Source organism: Rattus norvegicus, chromosome 18, assembly GCF_036323735.1.
Source record: "Rattus norvegicus strain BN/NHsdMcwi chromosome 18, GRCr8, whole genome shotgun sequence".
NCBI lineage: Eukaryota > Metazoa > Chordata > Mammalia > Rodentia > Muridae > Rattus > Rattus norvegicus.
Genome location: NC_086036.1, coordinates 2,281,347 through 2,289,735, shown reverse-complemented (window position 1 = coordinate 2,289,735; position 8,389 = coordinate 2,281,347).

Genomic DNA, 8,389 nt, shown 5'->3' with positions numbered 1-8,389 from the left:
AAGAAAGGGAAGGGAGAATGATGTTATTATATTAAAATGTAAAAAAGAATTGAAGGATACTACCAACTTTTAAAAACTTTAAATAACAAAAAGGAAGTTTAAGGTATCGGGGCAAGAAAATTCTTGTACCTAGATGGTCCTGTTCACATGTCAAGATTTCTCCTAAGGCCCATTGTTTAAGACTTTCCTTAAAAAAAAAAAAAAAAAAAAAAAAAGACTTTCCTTGCCTGACTCCTTTGTAGCCAGGCCCAGGTTAGGAAACCAACCTTGAGAAGTGCTCAAATCAGGTTCTTCTGTCTAACAATTAATGACACAATGAAAAGAAGGAACTTTGCTCCTCACTGACCTTGTCATAAAAGAGTTAAATAGGCATGCACTTCTGTCCCTCTTTCCTTCAGATGATAGGTATTAAGGGGGGCCTCAAGGTTATGAGAACCCGAAATGGACTATAATCGTTAGGAGCTTAAACTCTAGAAGGATGCATGGAGGTGAAAGCCAAAGAAGCTTCCCCAGGAAAGGGGTCAATTGGAGCTGAGCTAGGAAAGGGGGACAGTTCATGCAAACATATAAAAGTCCAAGCTAGTATTTACCAGGCATATGCTACAGCCATGTGTACTGTAGACATAGTGCACTGTGTCACTTAGACGTGAGGGAGCCGCAGCCGTAAGGTACCATCAGTATTGAAATGAAGCTGATCTGATATGGGATGTGACTCCAAAGAATCAAAAACAAAGACAGTTTCGAGATCCCCCACAAAGGAAAGAATGTGAGGTAGTGCTGTAGCAGAGCGTTTACACGGATTAAGCTTGAATGAGACGTTACGTAGCAGAGGTTAAATTAAACATAACGTTTACGTTAATTTCACCTGCCTCTCGTCTCTTGACTCTGGTTGGTTTTCTTTTTATAACCAGTCTTCTCACTAGCTATACAAGTAGTAAATCTTTGTTTTTATCAACTCAAAATGTGAAAGTGTTGTAAGGTGACCTGCCTCCCAGAGCAGGTAAGTTACAGGAAGAGGTGATTGTGAAGGTTCTAGGCGTGTGGCAATATTGATCAGCACAGTAGGAAAGGAATCAAGAGTTCACTGCAACAGAGCAACTTTGTTCAATATATTTTGTGCGGTGTTGGCTAAAAATGCTAACAAGTTCACCAGTTTCTTCTTAGACTTTTGCTTTGTTGAGACAGTCTCCCATGGCTCAGGTTGGCCTCAAGCTTCAGGCAAGCCTCCTGCTGAGCATATAAATGCACCTTGATGTCCTTGACCAAGGGGGCAGGAGAGTAGGGTTTTCTCCTTGGCTTGTCCTCAGGCTGAAGACATGCGAGCAAATGCTACAAGGAAAACTGTCAGCTGGAAACCAAACACTGGGAAATATGAATCCAAAGAGAGAAATTACTATCGAATTGCCACAGCAGCAAAGGGGCTGCACACAAATATATCCGCCACCAATGTATCAAAGTGGGTGCCACTGGCAATGTCAGAAAGCCCTGTGCATGTGCACACGTGTAAGTATATGACAATCTACTTACACACGTGTTTGTGTAGCCTGTGCCGAGCTGTGTTGTTCAGCCATACGTCTTATAAATTTCTCTTTCAGAAAATAATATCAAACAATTTTATTTTTATTTATTTATCTGTTCCTTTACTTTCGAGAGTCCTGCTGTAGCTCTGGTTGGGCTGAAACTAGCTATGAGTTCTGAGCTGATCTGTAGCTCACGGCACCTTTCATGCTTCAGCCTACCAAGTGCTAAAGCCACATGACTGAGCCACCTCGCTGGCTGCTCAGGAAACACTTTTTAAACAACCTCATTTTCAAGGGCCAGAAATCGGGACTAGCTGGATTCAGCCTTTGGAAGTCCAGCGAACAGCTCTCCTGCTACGCCCTGTCAGACACCAAGAGCCCAGTGAGCTGAGGCTGGCTGGAGGCGGCCCACCTCTGCCTGGGTCTTCCCCACTCTTGTCCCCTGGCCCCAGCAGCAGCCCATCCTGGGGCCTGAGCCAGGTACTTCCCTGAGCTTTCCACAGAGTCTGCCAGCAGCCCTCGGCTCCCAGATCTGTGTAGCATTGCTTCAGGGGAGAAAACAGCAGGTCTAGAGTTCTACCCAAGTGACTTGGCAACCAGAGAGAGAACTCTGCCCTGGCCACTGGGAAACACTGACTTTCTAGAGATTTCTGAGTCATGTGGGAGGAAAAACAAGTGCAGGTGCAAATTTTCCTATTCATATATAGGAAACAGAAGGCTGGGGGCTTAAAGAAAATACATTTAAATTCAAAATGAGGTAAATAGGACTCTCCTGAGAGAGTCCTCTGCCCATCAGTTCCAGGACCACCAACCAACCTCTTCCGCAGTGACACCCAGGACTCTACCCACAGAGAGTCCTCCACCCAAATGTGAAAGCATGTCAACTTTCCTTTCCCAGAGTGTCAGTCACACAGGGCATGGTGGCACATCCCTACAGTCACTGCACTTGGGAGATGGTGGCCGGAGGATCAGGAGTTCAAGGTCATCCGCAGTTATGTGCCAAGTTTGAGGCCATGGCCACACTGGCCTACATGAGGCCCTGCCAAAATAAAGCAAAAATGGTTCAGTCCTATAAATTGTTTCTTCTTTTGACCTTACAGGTCTTTCTTGTGCCCACCCCGAGGACCCCATTCCTAGTCCGCCCTGTTCACCAGCATGTGGCATCAGCCTGGCTTCTACAGTCACAGGCCAGGGGAAATTAAATCCATCTGTACTGACTTCAGTTCCTGTGCATTAGACCAAAGCCCGGAAGGCTCAGTGGCCAGCTAGAGGTGAGGGGAAATGGAACTCATTTTGATGATGAGGTCTTGGTGCTTTTTAAATTTGAAATGGAAAGAGAAAATGCTTTCGCTGGTGCAGTACAGCCATAAACATGTGCCCTTGCTTGTGGAGGTAAGATGTGAAGCAAACAATTTGCCTTTTTAATCACATTGACTACTTTCCATGACACTTTCACAAGGTGGTGCAGCCATCCCCACCACACTCCTCTGGAACATTCTCCCTCTCCAACTGAAACCCTAACAATCCCTACCCATGTCCTCCAGCTCCTGACAAGCACAATCCTGCCTTCTGTCTCTTTGGGGGCATGCAACCAGTCTTACAGAAGATCACGCAGCAGCTATCATCTGCACGATTGTTTCATTTAGCAAAAGCAGTTTTCAGAACCACCCATGCATGCTTTATGAGAATTCTGTCCCCTTTTCAGGCTGAATGTAGCCTACTGAGGACATAAGCTTTCAGATCTGTTCTCTGTCTGTGAACGTTTACATTGTTTCTCCTTTCAGCTGTCGTAACAAGTCTGTTATGGACATGAATCAGAATTTTGTTTGTGTAAGAGATTATTGCTGTGATAGTGGTGGGGAACTTTTTGGGTTTTTGTTTTTGGGGGGTTTTGTTTGTTTGTTTGTTTGTTTTTTAAAGATGAGATCTTAAACTGTCTGGGATCACTTTGAATTTACTATGTAGCTGAGGCTGGCCTGGAACCCATCACCCAAGTGCTGGGATTGCAGGATTGTGCCAACAACACATCTCAAATAGTGTGTGTGAGTGTGCATGTGACTGTATGTGTGTGTGAGTTTGTGTCTGAGTGAATGTGTGTGAGTTCATGTTAGTGAATTGTGAGAGTGTGTGTGATTATGTATGTGTGTGTATGTGAGTGAGTGTGTGTGCATTGTGTGTGTGCAAATGTGTGTATGTGAATGTATGTGTGCAGTTATATGCATGTGGAGGTTAGGAGGACAGCTTTGGAGACTCAGTCCTCTCCTTTTGGAGGGAGGGACTTGAGATAGGGTACCACTATGTATCCTTGTTAGCCTTGATCTCATTGAGATCTGGCTGTTTCTGCCTCCTGAGTGATGGAATTAAAGATATGCACACATTCCCCCACCCCCAGTGCCTCTTCTCTTCAACATAGGCCCCTGAGATTGGACTCAGGTGTCCATAGACTTGTGCTTTTGCCCGTGAAGCCACCTCACCAGGCCAGTAATATTTCTCAACACTTAAAGTGTCCATGTCCCACATACAGACTGCCTTATGCTTATGGGGAAAGCTAGTAAGACAAGTCAGCCAGCATAATCAGCAGAAGGTGTAGCTCTGTGGCCAAGTGCCTGCCTAGGTGTATGTGTGGGGGGGGGTGTCTCATCCAACAAAAACAGACCGAAGCCAGGCAGCTTATCCCAGTATGTGATCAGTGGGTCTCATGAGCCTCTCTGTGATGGAGGAGGGTCTCATGAGTCTCTCTGTGATGGAGGAGGGTCTCAGGGGCCTCTCTGTGATGGAGGAGGGTCTCAGGAACCTCTCTGTGATGGAGGAGGGTCTCAGGGGCCTCTCTGTGATGGAGGAGGGTCTCAGGAGGCTCTCTGTGATGGAGGAGGGTCTCAGGGGCCTCTCTGTGATGGAGGAGGGTCTCAGGAGCTTCTCTGTGATGGAGGAGGGTCTCAGGAGCCTCTCTGTGATGGAGGAGGGTCTCAGGAGCCTCTCTGTGATGGAGGAGGGTCTCAGGAGCCTCTCTGTGATGGAGGAGGGTCTCAGGAGCCTCTCTGTGATGGAGGAGGGTCTCAGGAGCCTCTCTGTGATGGAGGAGGGTCTCAGGAGCCTCTCTGTGATGGAGGAGGGTCTCAGGAACCTCTCTGTGATGGAGGAGGGTCTCAGGGGCCTCTCTGTGATGGAGGAGGGTCTCATGGGCCTCTTTGTGATGGAGGAGGGTCTCATGAGCCTCTCTGTGATGGAGGATGGTCTCAGGAGCCTCTCTGTGATGGAGGAGGGTCTCATGGGCCTCTCTGTGATGGAGGAGGGTCTCAAGAGCCTCTCTATGATGGAGGAGGGTCTCAGGGGCCTCTCTGTGATGGAGGAGGGTCTCATGGGCCTCTCTGTGATGGAGGATGGTCTCAGGAGCCTCTCTGTGATGGAGGAGGGTCTCATGGGCCTCTCTGTGATGGAGGAGGGTCTCAGGGGCCTCTCTGTGATGGAGGAGGGTCTCAGGGGCCTCTCTATGATGGAGGAGGGTCTCAGGGGCCTCTCTGTGATGGAGGAGGGTCTCAGGAGCCTCTCTGTGATGGAGGAGGGTCTCAGGAGCCTCTCTATGATGGAGGAGGGTCTCAGGAGCCTCTCTGTGATGGAGGAGGGTCTCAGGAGCCTCTCTGTGATGGAGGAGGGTCTCATGGGCCTCTCTGTGATGGAGGAGGGTCTCATGAGCCTCTCTTTGATGGAGGATGGTCTCAGGAGCCTCTCTGTGATGGAGGAGGGTCTCAAGGGCCTCTCTACGATGGAGGTGGGTCTCAGGGGCCTCTCTGTGATGGAGGAGGGTCTCAGGAGGCTCTCTGTGATGGAGGAGGGTCTCAGGAGCCTCTCTGTGATGGAGGAGGGTCTCAGGAACCTCTCTGTGATGGAGGAGGGTCTCAGGAACCTCTCTGTGATGGAGGAGGGTCTCAGGGGCCTCTCTGTGATGGAGGAGGGTCTCAGGAGCCTCTCTGTGATGGAGGAGGGTCTCAGGAGCCTCTCTGTGATGGAGGAGGGTCTCAGGGGCCTCTCTGTGATGGAGGAGGGTCTCATGGGCCTCTCTGTGATGGAGGAGGGTCTCAGGGGCCTCTCTGTGATGGAAGAGGGTCTCAGGAGCCTCTCTGTGATGGAGGAGGGTCTCAGGAGCCTCTTTATGATGAAAGAGGGTCTCAGGAGCCTCTCTGTGATGGAGGAGGGTCTCAGGAGGCTCTCTGTGATGGAGGAGGGTCTCAGGAGCCTCTCTGTGATGGAGGAGGGTCTCAGGAACCTCTCTGTGATGGAGGAGGGTCTCAGGAACCTCTCTGTGATGGAGGAGGGTCTCAGGGGCCTCTCTGTGATGGAGGAGGGTCTCAGGAGCCTCTCTGTGATGGAGGAGGGTCTCAGGGGCCTCTCTGTGATGGAGGAGGGTCTCAAGAGCCTCTCTATGATGGAGGAGGGTCTCAGGGGCCTCTCTGTGATGGAGGAGGGTCTCATGGGCCTCTCTGTGATGGAGGAGGGTCTCATGGGCCTCTTTGTGATGGAGGAGGGTCTCATGAGCCTCTCTGTGATGGAGGATGGTCTCAGGAGCCTCTCTGTGATGGAGGAGGGTCTCATGGGCCTCTCTGTGATGGAGGAGGGTCTCATGGGCCTCTTTGTGATGGAGGAGGGTCTCAGGAGCCTCTCTGTGATGGAGGAGGGTCTCATGGGCCTCTCTGTGATGGAGGAGGGTCTCATGGGCCTCTTTGTGATGGAGGAGGGTCTCATGAGCCTCTCTGTGATGGAGGATGGTCTCAGGAGCCTCTCTGCGATTCTCAACATCTAAGGTACAGAGGATGGATATGGAGTCCTGGGGACACACATATAGCAGGAACCACAGGGTACCTGTCCTATCAGACCTCAGAAAAGCTTGAGGGCCAATTCCAGTCCCACCTTATCAATACCCACCACAGCTTGACCTTCTCAGAAGGTTATTTATGCCTTGTTTTGATAAGCCAAGCACTTCATGGCCATTTACTAACAGGTCTTTCCATCCTCAACAATCACCACTGAGTGAAATGGAGTGTCAGTAACCAATTTTATGTGGCATTTATATGTAAATACAAAAGCAGCCATAGAGACATAACTTACTTTGCACCAGGGAAGTATCGGCTGAGCATGAGGGTTAAATGCTTTGCTTTTTCTGTCATTTTGTTTTGTTTTTGTTTTTGTTTGGTTTTTGTAGCACTGAGGCTGACATGTGGCCCACTGTGCCTGACCACAGAACTAAGAATTCACCATCAAAGGGCCAGAGAGTGGGCTCAGAATAAAAAGCATTTGTTGGTCTTACAGAGAACCCAAGTTCAGTTCCCAGCACCTACCTAGTAGTTTACAACCATCGGTAATTTCAATTTGAGGGAATCTGATTCCCTCGTTTGACCTCTGAGGATGCTAAGCATGAACATGGCACACGTACATGCATGCAGGCAAAACAATCATACACACAAAATAGAATAAATCAAGTTAAAAGCAAAAACAAACTCAAAAAAGAACTCGCCATCTCAAAGGAGAGCATTAAGCTGGGCGTGTGCTTTAAGTGTACATCACCATGCTTCCGAGATCTGAAGAACAATAGATCCTCTCACCTGTAAGCCCAAGGACAGGTAACTCCCTGGCATGCTGGGGTTGGTCACAGAAGACAACAAGCCACAGGCTTTCACTTCTGTAAAAGCTTGGTTGCCCCAACTGCATAGGAGGGGCTTGGCCACACATAGGTGGGAGGTGTGTAGGCAGGAAGGGTCAGGATTTATGCTAGCCCCAATTGGATGAAGCCTGGTGGGTTTATAAGCTTCTGTCTGTAATTCACTGCCATACTCTAGGGATCTGGGTATGGGTCTGGCCAGGATCCATCATCCTGGTCAGTACTTAATAAAGCTAGCTTCAAATTTGGATCAAAATTAACGGTAGTGACCATATTCTCCCTTGCTGGGATTAACACACAGTGGCCAATACTTATAATTCCAGTACTGTGGAGACAGAGGCAGAAGGATTGAGAGTAGAGAGTAACCTGATCTATACAATGACATCCTGTTTGTGTACATGTGCATACACACACACACACACACACACACACTCACACACACATGTACAAACATGCACACACACAGAGACAGAGAGAGACCAAGAGGGGGAAAGACATACATTCACACACACTCACACACATGTGCACACACACACATGCACACAGAGAGAAAGAGACAGAGAGGGGGAGAGACAGACACACACACATAGAGACAGAAAAGGGGAGAGACAGACAGACAGACACACACACACATGTACAAACATGCACACACAGAGACAGAGACAGAGAGAGACAAAGAGGGGGAGAGACACACATTCACACACACTCACACACATGTGCACACACACACACATGTACACAGAGAGAAAGAGACAGAGAGAGACAGAGAGGGGGAGAGACAGAGACAAAAAGGGGAAGAGACAGATGCACACACAGAAACAGAAACAGACACAGAGACAGAGAGGGACACACACACACACACACACACACACACACACAAACGACTTTAAATATTATAAGCCTGTACTTGCTCCCTGTCTCTGGTCTCCTCTCAGTTTAGGGCTCCTTGTGAATGCTTAGAGGACACTCAGTAAAGAGTACAGCCCATAATAGCTGATCCCAAGACCAGAGTCCAATTAGCTAACCATGGAGCAATTGCCTCAATGACTCCTTAACACCACCAGCGGGTGTTTTCTTTTTTTTTTTTTAATTTTTTTTATTAGATATATTTCTTTACTTACATTTAAAATGTTATTCCCCTTCCCCATCCCTTCCCCTCCCTCTCCCCCATACAGTTATTCCCCCATACATCCACCTTACTGCCCCCCCATATCTC